This window comes from Tauraco erythrolophus, chromosome 13 (genome assembly GCF_009769465.1).
Source record: "Tauraco erythrolophus isolate bTauEry1 chromosome 13, bTauEry1.pri, whole genome shotgun sequence".
Lineage (NCBI taxonomy): Eukaryota > Metazoa > Chordata > Aves > Musophagiformes > Musophagidae > Tauraco > Tauraco erythrolophus.
Window position 1 is genome coordinate 13,668,091 of NC_141477.1, and position 15,280 is coordinate 13,683,370.

Genomic DNA, 15,280 nt, shown 5'->3' on the forward strand with positions numbered 1-15,280 from the left:
AACTTTTTGTGACAAGATGCACTAAGAAAATGGAATGTGACACTGATAACTTCTTTTCTTGCATGGATTAGTTTGGCATGCTTAGCCAAGATGTGGGAAATATCTTACCCAAGATACGAAACAATTACTGACTCTATCTATGGACACTCAAACACCTATCTCCAAATTTCCTGGCCGGGGCTACAATACTACGAAGTGACTAGGGGATGGAGTAAAGGACTTCTTGTATCCACCACTGAAGTTGTTTAGCTCTTTAAGAAACCTATAATGACCTCTTTAGACATGTATGTATGGTGAGAGAAAATACGGAGCTGGCGCCTGCGTATTTTAAACAAAACATGCTCTTGTTGACTACTTCCACATTTTGCATCAAATAGTTGCTGGCTGCCTTATGCAGCCATTTGATGTACATGAAGACTTCTGTTAGTTTTCAGCTTCATAGGTCGGCTGAAAATGAAGATCTCTCAAAATGGGAATGAAATCTGATGGAGGTACCTAGGCCTCTCGTTCAGGGTTATGAATTTTCATGATGTATTTAATCCTCTGGCTTTAAATTATTTGTGCATAATTTAAGACACAGGAAGAGAGGCAGGATGGCAGGATGTTCATATCAACTCCATCTAACAGACTGCAGACAGAAAAATGCCTGTTCTGCCCTTACGCCGAGCAGCATCCCTGAAACTATGACTGTGTTCCTCAACTTTGTAACCCATACTGAACCGAAGCTGTATTTTTTTTTCTTTAATCCAGATCCTTTCACCAGCCCAGTCTACAGTGCCAAAACAGTTGAGTAAGCAGTGGTTCTGGTTTAATTTTCAAAGCAATTTACCATCAGCTTCATGGGTTAAAGAGGGCAGGTCTGCTGAGCTGATTAGTGTTCTGGTAAAGAGACTTTAATTATCTCATCTGAAGCATGTCCAGTTCTCTACCTTCAATACTTTTGCAGTTTTGGTAGTGTCTATACTCAAGATAACTTGGGATATTATATATGTGTATAAAATATTACTCTTTCTGAGCTTAGGAACAGTGGTTGATACTTCAGAGAAAGATGTAATATTGAAAGAAGGCGAAATTAAAGTCGCAGCCTGCTTGAATAAAGGGTCGTGACTGATAGGATGTGGAACTTGGACTTAACTACAGGCCATTGTGAGTGGTTTGGGAACATCTCAAACTCTTAAAACCTACAGCCTGTGTAAATCCTGGTATCTCCAGTGCTGGGGACTAAACTTTCATTGACTTTACGGGCTTTGAGACAGGCCAGCCAATAGAGGAACCTGATCTCAGCTGCAGCTTACTAGCTTCTAGAAATCAGACAGTACAAGCCAGGTGATATCAAGCTATTGTAATATCTTTTATTTTTACTTTTTTCAAGTTGGTGAAAATTGGAGATAAATGAGATATTTTAAAATCAGTTGGATAATACACATTGAAAGAGACTTTAATGGAGATGAGAGTGTTTAGAAGGAGAAAGACACACACCAGAAATATTTAATTTCCTTTCTTTTTTTCCTATATTAATTTTCCCACATGAAAGTCTTTATAGATTACCTGGAGAATTGGAAGATCTGAAATAATGTTAACTTTTAACTAAGAATAAAAGGAAAACAAGCATAATTATGAGCTAAATATTAGAAAGTTCTAGTGCTAATGTGCAGCAGAGGTCAGAATACTCAAGATTTATAATCGACATCAAGAGAATAAAAGACTGCTAAGAAGGGCTCCTCTTCAAAGAAGAGTTAGAATGCTGTACAGCTAATAGCATTTTCTCCATGTGGATGACTTTGTCAGTGAATACAATAAGCTGATCCATTAGGCAGACCTATTCAATGTAAATCCACTTCACATTAATACCTAAAAGGTTTAAAACATTTTAGTGATCATCTTGCAAAGAGCTATTGTTAAGGCAGAACTATGTTTTGCCCTGTTTCACATTCAGAAAAAGCTCAAGAACAAAGAATGTGAAAAGGACAGACAGATGGCCTTTAACACATAAAAGAGTATGGTGGGACAATAGATATGTCTGAGTATTGCTTATTATCAAAAAACAATACTGGAAACCTCAGTAGTTAACAATGTTCACCTTCTTGTCAAATGAGGCAGAGAGAGAGAAGACATTTGGTAGAGTATTCTGTTGGGTTTTTGTTGTGGTTTAGCCCAGCCAGGAACTAAATGCCACACAGACACTCACTTGCCCTCCCCCACCCCTGAGGAATGAGGAAGAGAATTAAAGGAGACAAGAGCAGAAGACTCCTGGGTTGTAATAAGAACAATTTAATAATAATAATAATATAAAATTAAAAGTAATAATGATTAAATAATAATGGGGGGTGGGGGGAAGGGGGAGAGAGAGAGAGAGAGAAACGAGTGATGCACACTGTAATTGCTCACCACTCGATCATCAACGCCTTTCCCTTCCCGGCAAACAATTCCAAAATAGGTAAGTCCCAACACTGCAATCCTGGATGAGTGAGAGGCCCAAAAAGAGAATGAGAGAGAGCGAGAGCACTCTGAGAGACTGAGAATCTGAAAGCCCTTGGAAGAGCAAGAGAGTTTCTTCCCAGTCAACTCTCACCTCTATACTGAGCATGATGTTGCATGATATGGAATACTTCATTAGTCAATTTAGCCCTCAATCTTAAGTCTAAGTTCAAATCACAATGGGAATTGTGGGCTCTTTGTCCTGGCCATGCTCCCCACCAGCCTGTTGTGCTCTTGCACACTGGCAAAACACGGGAAACTGAAAAGTCCTTCATGTCTCAATATCAGCTATAAATGTTAGTGCGCTATCTACATTCTTTTCATAATGAATATCAGACTAAAACCAAAACACGGAGCTCTTGTAGATGCTAAAAAGGAAAACTAACTCTGTCCCAGTCAAAACCAGGACAGTTTTATATATTTTTGTATCACTGTAGGAAGACGTAAAAGCATTAGTTAAGGTGTGAGTCTGTTCTGTCAGGCAGGTACAATACAAACTATGAAAAAAAAACTATTTCAATATATGTGGCACAGATGTTTTCCAATTAATGTTGTGTTTTATTTCTAACTAGTGAATTAATTTTTTGTGTTTGTTCTTGTTGTTGTATATATGAGTGTTTCCACCACAATAAAGGGGGATGCAAACATCCTTGTGTATTTAGAGATTTTAAAGAAGTGCTTGATATTTCAATATATTGTACTGCAACAGGATGGAGCAAATGTAACAGATAAGGTCTCTGAATTAAATTCTCTGTTAATGCTAAAAGACATTGTCTGTTAGATCTTTAACAGAAAGTAGCATAATTTTGAATTTTTACATTTTCTGAATTGTTTATTTACTTTGCTAACGGACAGGTTTCTGATTACCCACATGCAAAAGTTTTGTGGCAAAAACTGCAAGAGACTGTACAGTAATTATCTGTGAAATTGCTGGCTACTGATTTTTTTTTTTGTCTCTGAAGTATCGAAATATTGTAGACAACAGCAGGACACTTTCAATGAAATAGTACTAGGACAGGGAAAAAATGTAAGCAGACTCCATTTGAATAATATCTTGATTACTACTAAAACCCACAATGAATGAGAAAATTGAGTCAAGCAATTTTCCAGTGTTTTATAGTTAAAGCTCTATATTAATATTGTGCACAACAGATTACCGTTGATGGATTGGTTGTTAACAAATAGAATTGGCTTTAGGAAATGGAGGAGAAATATAAATGTCATTATCAGAAGCCAGCCGTAGCTGCAGTATAAGAACAGATTTGTATCCAGTCTGTTTCATTCCTGGAAGTCCAGGTATCTTAGTTTTCAAAAGCCTGATGTGAAGATGACCAAGATGTTTATTAAATGCTTCTGTGACAATGGAAAAGACAGCAACACTCTCCAAGTGGCTAAAGGTGAAAGCGAGAAAATATCTGATATCACGCTTAAAAAACTTGGTGTGTCTTGACTTAGTGTCACAGAGACAGATTTCTCACAACGGTCCCCAGTGACAGGACAAGAGACAAATTGAAATAAAGGAAATGCCACTTAAACATAAGAAAAAAACTTTTTCACTGTGAGGATGATCAAACACCCTTGGAACAGGACAGGGAGAAACACACTTGGAATAGATTGCAAAGAGAGGTTTTTGGAGTCTCCATCTTTGGAGGTACTCAAAGTCTGACGGGACAAGTATCTGAGCAATGCACCCGAGCTGACCCTCCTTTGAGCAGTGTGACTGTCAGATGAGGTCATCTCCAGAGGTACTTTCCAACCTCAACCATTCAGTGATTTTGCCTACCAGTAGATGTACCCAAAGACATGAAGAACAAGTCTTGGGATGGCAAAATAGAAGTATGACTTTGAAACTTGGCATGGTACCGTGCTATGTTCCACAAAATCACAGAATCATTGACATTTTTAGCAATCACATGAATGACCTTTGCGCTTACATGAAACTGTTTGAGCAAGAAATATTTGCAATTTCTAAAAGACAAATGATGCCATTGGGAAGAGGTAGAAGAAAAGACAATATGTGGCTCTTGCAGTGGAAAAGAAAGGCTTTTTCCTAGCACCTTTTTTTTTTCCCCTAGCTTTTTTCCTTTTTAAAATCAATATTATTAAATGTATGACCAGAAAAGCAACTGGTGCATGACTGTAACTAGTCCTAGTTCAGTAAGTTCTCTCTTTAGTACCAAGTGTATATGTTTTGGAAAGTTTGGACTCCAGTTGTCATGGTTTAACCCCTGCCAGAAACTAAGTCCCACACAGCCGCTCAGTAACTCCCCTCAGTGGGACTGGGGAGAGAACTGAACTCGTGGACTGAGATAAATACAAAAAAAGCAACACAAGGAATTCATTCATGACTTCCCATCAGCAGACAAGTGTTCAGTCATCTCCAGGAAAGTAGATCCCATCACGGGTTAACTGTTACTTGGGAAGACTAACTCTGTAACTCTGGCAAAGTCTTTTTAGGAGCAGACTTGTTGATCCTGCTGACATTTTAAGTATATATATTTCTGTGAATAATATTTAAAAATTATTCCTATAGCATAATATTCTTCTCCATAGAAATCTTTTAATTGGCTTCAGTGTACATTTTTTGGATTCCTAGGCCAAATAAAAATGAGGAATACGCTTCTTAAGAACAAAGGGGGAACACTTGCATATTGGAAATGGCTCCAAAATGGCCAACATTTTTTTTTATTTGTATGGATATGGTTAGCCTAAATTTATAGCTTTTCTTTGGAATGCTTTTAAAGAAATATCTATAGTATTCCCTATGTAGAACTTGAAAGCTTTTGAGAATCATACATTGATTCCTCAATAATACCTTAGCACTACTTTGCTGGCATAGCACACTATTAACATTTTCAAGAACACTGACATAAAGCCTAAGTCATAAAGAAGAAAAACTCATTTTTTCCCCAAAGACTTAAGGATAAGTACTGCAATACAGTGCTCTCCTTGACTTCATGGTATAAAGTATACTTAACTACTGCATTTTTTTTCCCTTAGTTTGAAATTGGGCACCTCTGAATTCTACTTAAGGATGTATTATATAGGAAAGAGACATACTTATAAAGCTGCAATTTTGAGATTCACACACTGCTTATTACCTTCTGTTTCCTTCTCTTCCATGTATAAATATATTAAGGTCATTACCTAATTGAAGGGCACAGAAGTATCAAGCCGTTAGCACCAACATCAAATGCTTATTAATGTTGAAACCATTCTGTGTTTTCTAACAAGGCTTTTTCTTTTTCTCTAATTTGAAAAAGAGGTGTCAGATCTCTAGTGGAAATACATAAGTAAATAGGTGGTAAGATGATTAGGATGCATACAGATTCTTTGCCAGAAAAAAATTGTCCATACTTGCAAAATTGTCCTAAATCCTTGCACAATAGGGAAATGCTTAAAGCCAGTTACTTACTTTAGAGTTGTTTACAACTAAGTCCTTAAGTCTTGTTTCTTACCTTCAGTATTATCCTTGAAAGGATTAATCTACTCATAGACATTATAGTTAGGTATTTCTGTAAAAGGAACAGCTACTCCACCACCAATCAATCACCATCACCTGCTTCTTCACAATTTTCCTAGCCTATATGGAAGACATGAATGATGGGCTCGGGATAAGGACCCTGATAATTGGTGATTCTGAAGACTTTTCTGTTTCCTTCCCAAAGGAAATCTTACATCTCTCAACTCACAATTCCAAGCAACCCTCCTGAACTGGGGATTCACTACTAGCTCTTTGTTTGATCATAAAATGTTTTTTTATCACAGTCATAAGGATTTCTACTGTTTGCCCTCATGAGAAAGAAATGTCATTATCCTGTTGCAAATCTTGGCACTATCTAGAAGACAGTATAGGTCAGATACTGACTCCTAGTTTTCCAGTGCATTAAAAGTAGACTTTGTTTCTATACCTCATTTTTAAGTCTATTCAAACCCTTACCCTATTCTACCTCTCGAAGCTTCCAGTTGTACCATATGGCACCAATCATTCTTACCCAGCTGGACTGAGTTGAGATAATGAACTACTAATTACTAATCAATTCAAGGTACCTATCCTGCCTACAAGAGGCAGGCCATTTCCTCCTGGCTGTGGAGGATGTAACAGTGTCCTTGGTGCTGCAGTCCAGGCTGGTGAGCAGCAAACTGGTGACCCTGATGTGATACATCTGTGAGACCCTGGGAAGCCCTGACTCCCTCGCCGAGCCAAGAGCCAGAGCCAAAGGAGCCCGAGCCAAAAGAGCCGGAGCCGGGAGCTTGAGTGAGAGTCCTTTGGAGAAGAATGTAAAGCTGCAAGCCCCAATGTGGTATTTGCGGGAGGGAAGCATGCTGGAGTTGGATGAATGGGCCGGGTCTCTGCTCACCCATAAAGCCTTTGTGAAAACAAAAAATGGTAAAACAAAAAGGGGGAATTATGGCACCAATCATTCTTACCCAGCTGGACTGAGTTGAGATAATGAACTACTAATTACTAATCAACTCAAGGTACCTATCCTGCCTACAAGAGGCAGGCTGTTTCCTCCTGGCTGTGGAGGATGCAACAGTGTCCTTGGTGCAGCAGCCCAGGCTGGTGAGCAACAGTACCGTTGTTGTGACAGTGGAACCAGCTTTCATTTCCTGCTATTTCAGTTTTCTTTGGAGTACTTGTATTTTTCCTTTGATGCATATTGACTCTCCATCAAAATACAGGTAAGAGGGTGAATTTCCTTGTCCTTATTTATGCCAAAGACAGAACTACTATAATACCCTCCTACTGTTCATTCAAGTGAATTGAGTACTGAAGCTTACTGAAGATTAAATTTATTAGGTTGACTTTTACTTCAAACCAACTTTAAAAGGGTAGAATGCTGTTAAGACCCTGTGCCTATCACATTTTTGTATGCATCTTTGCTCATTTTTCATATCACCTCAGTGAAACAGTGCTCGTTCCCATTATTTGACTTCAAGATCAACATATTTACTGTCTAATGGCTTGGTAAACCTTCCTGCATTGGTTTCTATATGCAGCATACCTTTGAGGTTTCTATCAAGACCATCATGACTATCCATTTTTAGAATGGCAGCTCATATTCTGGAGTATTACTTGAAAGCATTGGGTTTTTCTATAGCTCATGTATCACAAGGGATTTTAGGTTTCTAAATTGATTTGATCAGAAATAAGGTGTCTTTTCATTCAAAATGGCAGGTGCATAGCTGGTATTTGAAAGAAAAAAAAGATGGTTAGGATTACTAATGTGTGCTATCAAAGTTTCAAGTTTGTTTTTTTTTTTTTTTCCATTTACAGAGTTGTTTGATAAAAATTTACTAATGGATGGGCTGGGATAAACTGTTGAAAAAGAAGAAAATGAAAGATTTATTAAAGAATTAAAAAGCTTCCAGGGCTTGAATGCAAGAGTAAAATGCTATTACTTCAAATGTTATTATTTCAAACCTTAACTTTACTCCTGTTTAAGTCCATTGATGAACGAAAATGAAATCATTCTGCATTGAGAATTGTTAATACTTGATACCATTTTAAAAAAAAGTAATTTGCATAATGAGGAGACAAAAGAGGGATGTGAATGCCGTACAATTGGAAATTATAATTCAAAGAGCTTTAGACCTCTTTACCAGTTCTTACTCCAGTCATAAATCAAGACTACCTTTTGCTATGTTTCGCACACATGAAAGGCAAAAAAGATTGCTCCTTCCTCAAAGGACAAACAGAAAATGCATACAGTAAATAGGAAATGTATATAGACAGAGCTGGTGTGATGATAACAGACTTTATAGCCCTTACTGAAGGGCACTTTACATTCATAGAATCATAGAATGGTTTGGGTTGGAAGGGACCTCAAAGATCACCTAGTTCCAACCCCCTCTGCCATGGTTGTGTAGTTCCAACCCTCCACTACAACAGGTTGCTCAAAGCCTCATCCAACCTGGCCTTGAACGCTTCCAGGAATGGGGCATCCACAACTTCTCTGGACAACTTGTTCCAGTGCCTCACCACCCTCAGAGTAAAGAATTTCTTCTTTATATCTAATCTAAATCTCCCCTCTTTCAGTTTAAAGCCATTAAACATTTTTTCCCTTGTAAGTTAAGGCTTCTGGCTTTAGTTGGGCCAGAACAGATCTGAGTTCCTGAGATAAAAGGGATAATAAAAAAAAAAAACGAGAGCTGGTCAGAAATATATACTTTTAATGGAGAAGCTATTTCTTTAACAAACATAGATTTTAGTCAAATATGTTTGTCAAAATGAACCTTAGTGAGGCAACTATGTTTATTTCTTTTCATTAATGTCAGCAGCGATAAGAAAATTGATATTTTTTATTTTTGTCCTCACCAGTAAAACTGCTTTCAAACAACTTTTACGAGGACACTTTTTGAAAACAATCTCTTAGCCTCTATCATCAGTCACAGTCATCATCAGTAATCGGGTAATGTCCCAGTCCACTAAAATATCAAAAGCTTTTTTTTCTGCAGTGCTACTAATTCACACTGCCTTGACAGATGGTATGATTTGGGCTGAAGAATAAATGGAGGAAAAGAAAATTGTTTCCTTTCTGTGATGGGAGTTACAAGTCCCAAAGAGTAAAACACAGGTAAAATCATGGCAAGCCAAGGAGCAGATAAGAAAGGACAAAAGAAAGCGGAAAAAAAAGGCTGCTTCAATAAAATATTTTTTGTAGAGATCAAAAGAAGCATAATGAGCTTTGGAGGCAGATCAGATAGATTGCTCCCTTACTGGAATATTTGTCTTGGATGGGGGTATATACAGGTAAAATAACTAGTTCATGGCTCCCTGTTGTGATATATTCTCATGGCAGAAAATACTTGAAGGGAAAATAACAGATGAAGCCTTTCTTTTATTTTGGGTTTTCAGGTTTTAGTCATTTTGGTGTTTTTTTCAATGGGTTGATTGTGAGTGGGTTTTTTTAATTATTGATATATGAATTCCTGACAGCACTGTATGGGCAAGACTTTTCAGAGTTATTTTTGTTCCATTTTATAATTTAAAAAATTCATATTTATTCACAATTCAAGTTATTTTTATATTAAACTAGTATTTAACTAAAATATAGATGTTATATGCTTGCTCACAGACTAGTCAAAACTTCAATGTGTTTTCCTTTGAAAAAAAATTATTGTACAGTATATTTTGAGTTTAAACTAAATGAACAATTTCTTTCAAAATAATATATTCTGTCCGTAAACATTAACATTTATTAAATTGAGAGTTTGTTTCTTCCTTATTAGATAATTTTTTTCCAATATTTTTTTCCTTGTTATTTGATTTGTCATTCATATCTTCCATTCTTGGAAGCCTGATCCAAAACCCACGAAATCTGCTGGAATTCTAGTTATGAGAAATTTTTGCAAGAAGCTGTTTTTCTACTGTTTCAGTTGTGTATTTCTCATGGTTATTTTCTCCTCAGGTTTCAGTATTTAATAGGATTTCTGTCTATTTGCTATGCTGCTTTTTCTGGCATTTCTTATTTCCTTTCCTGGCTTCTGTTCAGCCTCCAAACTCCCAACCATTCAACACCTTCTCCCCAAATAATTACATTTATAAGGATCCAGAACTCCTGCATGCTAAATTACATTTTACTCAGGCTATCCTTCTGGAAGAAGGAGAAGCGGATGAAAAAAACCCTTTAGTGTCTCTCTTGAAAATCAGTTTGAAAAATAAAACATGCTGCCAGTAGCTGTTTTGCACCTTCAGAACTGCATGCATACTCAGGCAGCTATTTGATATAAACATCAGAGTCATTCTCCCCCTCATATATTCTCATTCTACTGTTCCTAAAAATATTCTTACATTTGGCTTTATTTCTTCTGATGCTGTGAAGGGGGCTGGATCAGGAAAACTAATCAGCTTCCCAACACTTGAAGCCATTACTTTTAGTCCTATGATTCTTTTGTCATTCCTCTTCCCTAACGATGATTTCACTCTAGCTATTCCTGATCAAAAAGTGAAGCCAAAATCTGCTACAGTTTATTGTGACTCTGTTCCCTGTTGTCCAAGGCAGCTCACTGAGTCGGCATGTGCTTTGGGCAGTGTTGGTGGTTATATTGCTCTGTTGGATTTCATGACTTCCGGAAAAATTATTCTCCATAAGCTGTGGGGTCAATTCACTGTCATGGTTAAATGTCATCTATTGGTCATAAATGATTATCCTCTGGTTTTGATCTCACACACATAAGGAGGAGTGGAGATAAGAGGTGGTGTAAAGAAATGAATAGTAGAAGAGAGAAATTAAAGAAAAGTTTCATCATCGTTTGTCCTTACAATACTTTGAGCCTTTTATGTTGGTTTAGTCATATTTCTAACAGAGTAGAATGAACAATGGCTGTTGTGGTTCTTCAACAGTGCTTGTGTGAAATACTCCGTGTCTTTTGATGCCAGAATATAATATATACTATATATAAAAAATACATATATATAATATACATCCTTTTTCTTGTCAACACATAGTGCTTCCAGCATGGGTTTGGGCAGTGGTAAAGGGAAATGTGTTCTTGCATGCCTTCCCTCCATCTTCAATTTCTTTTGCAGGTTGAAGAAAGTGCAAAATTGTTTTGCAAAATTGTTGAAGAGAGTTTGCTTCCAGTAGGACTGCTTTGAGTGATGAACCCTGCCTGCAAGCAAACACTTCCTGGATGCTGCACAAAATACTGCTACATCTCTTTTGTCCAGAAATCCAGTATTCATGATTTTGGCTTTCCAATGGCTGGATAAGTTAACTGGAAGAATCCGAGTGGGAATGTCCATCTAGTCATGGGATTTGTTTATCCTCACATTACAAAAACTATTTCTTGCTTCCTTAAAAACAGTTATCAAACTGTGTGAGCCCATTTAACTGATTTTTCTTCTCCAGTGAAAGGAAAATCTTCATTAGTTGCCTACATTTCTGTCATCCCTGTATTACAAAGGTAGCTGTTAGAATACAATGCTCAATAGGGTTTTTTGTTCTTCTGTATTTGTTTTATTTTGTTCTTTCAGTATGTGAGATCACATCTCACATTTAATTCTTTTTAGCAAATCTGGAAGAGTGTTGTAGCTTTAAAAGAGCAGAGGTGAAAATGGTTTGCAAAACACTGAGCTCAAAATAATGCAATTAAATAGAAATTATTGCGGGCTGTTATTAATGAAAAAATTGGCATTTTTATTAGAACTGCTTTTAGATAAAAACACAATCACATTTCAGTAACTATCTTTTAATGAGAGGCAGGCAGTCTTTGGTCATCAATAGTTCCTAGAATTTAATTGTTGGATAAGATTTCTGTAATGTATTACTATCTCTTAAAGTTGGTGTTTTAGTTTGTTTTTTTTTTTCTGATATACTTACAATTCTTTAAAATGACACTTGGCTACATCAGGGCCAAAAGGAAAACCATTATGACACAATTTAATGGAAGCACATATCTTCCAAGACAGATGAAGGATATTAGTCCCTACATGAATGATGTTATGTCAAAATCCTTGAGTTAAAGGCTCAGATGCTTCTTGTCTAAAGATGCACAAGAGGCCAATAGCAGCATGAAGAATGAAGTCTGAAAGCAAATGCCTAACTTCTGGTCTACCTTTTCCTTAAAGATCAGTTGATGTACCAACAACCGAATCCTTATCCAGAAGTGATAACTGGGAGTGTCATCAGTGAATACTGCTTGTTCTGCACAATGTTTACTTATAAATGTCTGTGTGATATCATGCTTACTAGGGGCCATGCTATCTTTTTGTAATGCTCTTTGTACAAACTAAACAAACATTTTCATCATCACTAAGATCAGGCCAACAAGGGAAGAGTGATGTGATGTTTTGCAGTGCTTTATTGACCATATAAAAAGTGGCTGTGATTTTGTCCTTTGTGTAGGTTCACAGGAGAGAAAAAAAGCTTTGCTCTGACCCTCTTGAATGTCTCAGCAATACAGTGCTGTCAGATCAAAAAGTTAATTCTTAGCCCTGCAACCTTTTTGCTACTAACATTGCACAATAAAAGTATATCTGAGGAAATGCGGCTGAAATGTCTAGATAGTTTTGTATATAGTTGCAGTGTTACAGTACCTTCCCTCTCATTATACACCTCTTTATGCATTTAATTTACTCTATCGCTGTTCTGACATCAATGGTAGCTTGTGATATAGCCTTTGCCTTCCAATATATAACATCTCATGTGTCAATCGGTAATAACTAAAGGTATCCTTTACAAATTTCATAGCAGAAAATATAATGAACTGCATATCACCCCTATCTTCAGATTACCCTTCTAATCAAGTGCTTTCCGGAAGCAAAGTTATAACAACAGGTCTTCCCTTCCAAAGGGTTAATTCTAATAAAGGTTTTTACATCTGCACAAAGGGTGGGCAGGTGGGGATACGAACACCAACCTGACAAAATCTACCTAGCAGTCCTCTAACAAATATGGAGCAAAATCTTGGTTAGCAAAATTTAAAAACAGATTATTTAGCCTATGGTTAATGACAATGGTTTATAACAGAGACAGGAAGGTATCTTCTTGCAAGTATCTTTCGGCGCTTCATTCTGACCCTGATTCTTCCTTTGGAGTAAGTAAAATCCCTGGATGTAACAGGCTGAGCACAAGCAGGAGCTTTCTGTAATACAAGATCTGTTTACCAAGGAGCCCTTAGTAGACTTTTGAAACCTGCACATTTTTAATGTTTACAGAAGGATTTTTTCCATTTGAAACTAAAGACTGGATTGTTTAGATCTCACTTATGCCTGCCTATACATTCTGGAATCAATAAAAAGTATGACACCTTAAGCTGCACTAAACTCTGTCAATATTTGGTGCAAATAAATATCTAAAAGAAAAAAAAACCCACACGTATTTGGAATAGAGAGAGTGCTTATTCATCAGGATCTAGGCATATGTTTAAGTTATCATCCTTCAGTTAGGCTTCTTGTGTGTTGTATTTAAGTGTTGAACCCGGGCCCAAAGATATAAAATTGGTTTTACTCTATGTAGTACTGGTAATTACACGGAAACTGTGATGCATCTGTTACTAACCACTCCTAGAAAGGTAGTGCAGCTGTTCCTCTTAGTGTGAACATTTTGGGAGACTACACGGTAGAAAAGTTCAGCAAGGCCGAAGATTATCCACTCACGAAGTTATGCCACTGAAGCAACTACATTATAGAGTGAAGTTTTAGGGGAAAAACAGATGCTGAAAATGTGTTGATGTGTTGCATTTTATCATGTGACCAAAAATATTTTTTCAAAATTTAAAAATCTTAAATTCTAGAACCGCAGCAAATTTTTTATTTGCATAGATAAAGCACTTTAGATTATGTGATGTCAGTTTGCTTCTACCAAATGCCAAAGCTGAAACTCTTTAAATAGATTTTATAGACTTTAACAAGTCCTGCAGGTCTCCCAGCTCAGTCAATAAGGATGGGATCTATGATGATATATAGTGAATTACAGACCCTAGGCTGGGAGAATTACCTTTTGAAATGAGATCTTGCCAGAAGATTTCTGCAATTGATTATTATTTAACTTTGTTATCTTCCTATATATAAAAAAGGTACCTTACTGGATACACTCAGGAGTTAATATTATCTTCAAAAGTACACTTTTAAAGGCAGTTTGAGTGGTTTTTGGAAGATGAAGGATTTTCCCTGTCAAAATATTTCTGAAACATTCAGCATTGAAGAGATTAGAAAATTTCTTCTGGTGGAATGCAGGGAATGCTATTTAATGCGTTTGTGTATTACTGTAATCTGCATGGTGTTGGTAAAAGCGATGGAATGGAAAAAGGAGAAATACCAGCTATGTACTGGCCAATTTGTGAGTGGAATCATAGAATCATAGAATCATAGAATGGTTAGGGCTGGAAGGGACCTTCAAAGGTCATCCAGTCCAAGCCCCCTGCAAGGAACAGGGATATCTCCAACTAGATCAGGTTGCTCAGGGCCTCGTCCAACCTGGCCTTGAATGTCTCCAGGGATGGAGCATCCACCACCTCTCTGGGCAACCTGTTCCAGTGTTCTACCACTCTCATGGTAAAAAATTTTTTCCTAATATCCAATCTGAATCTACCTCCCTCTATTTTAAAACCATTACCCCTTGTCCTATCACAACAGGCCCTCCTGAACAGCCTCTCCCCATCTTTCTCGTAGGCCCCCTTGAGGTACTGGAAGACCGCTATAAGGTCACCCCGGAGCCTCGTCTTCTCCAGGCTGAACAGCCCCAACTCTTTCAGCCTGTCCTCATAGGAAAGGTGCTCCAGCCCTCTTATCATCTTCGTGGCCCTCCTCTGGACCCTCTCCAACTGGTCCATGTCCTTCTTGTGTTGGGGTCTCCAGAACTGGACGCAGTACTCCAGGTGAGGTCTCACGAGGGCAGAGTAGAGGGGGAGAATCACCTCTCTCGACCTACTGGCCACGCTCCTCTTGATGCAGCCCAGGACGTGGTTGGCCTTCTGGGCCGCAAGAGCACATTGCCGGCTCATATTGAGCTTCTCGTCCACCAGTACTCCCAAGTCCTTCTCCTCAGGGCTGCTCTCGATCCATTCTCCGCCCAGTCTGTATTTGTGCCTGGGATTGCCATGACCCAGATGTAGGACCTTGCACTTGGCCTGGTTGAACTTCATGAGGTTGGCACGGGCCCACCTCTCCAGCCTGTCGAGGTCCCTCTGGATGGCATCTCTCCCTTCCAGCGTGTCGACGGCACCACACAGCTTGGTGTCATCGGCGAACTTGCTGAGGGTGCACTCCATGCCACTGTCCACGTCACCAACAAAGATGTTGAAGAGGGCCGGGCCCAACACGGACCCCTGAGGGACGCCACTCGTGACCGGT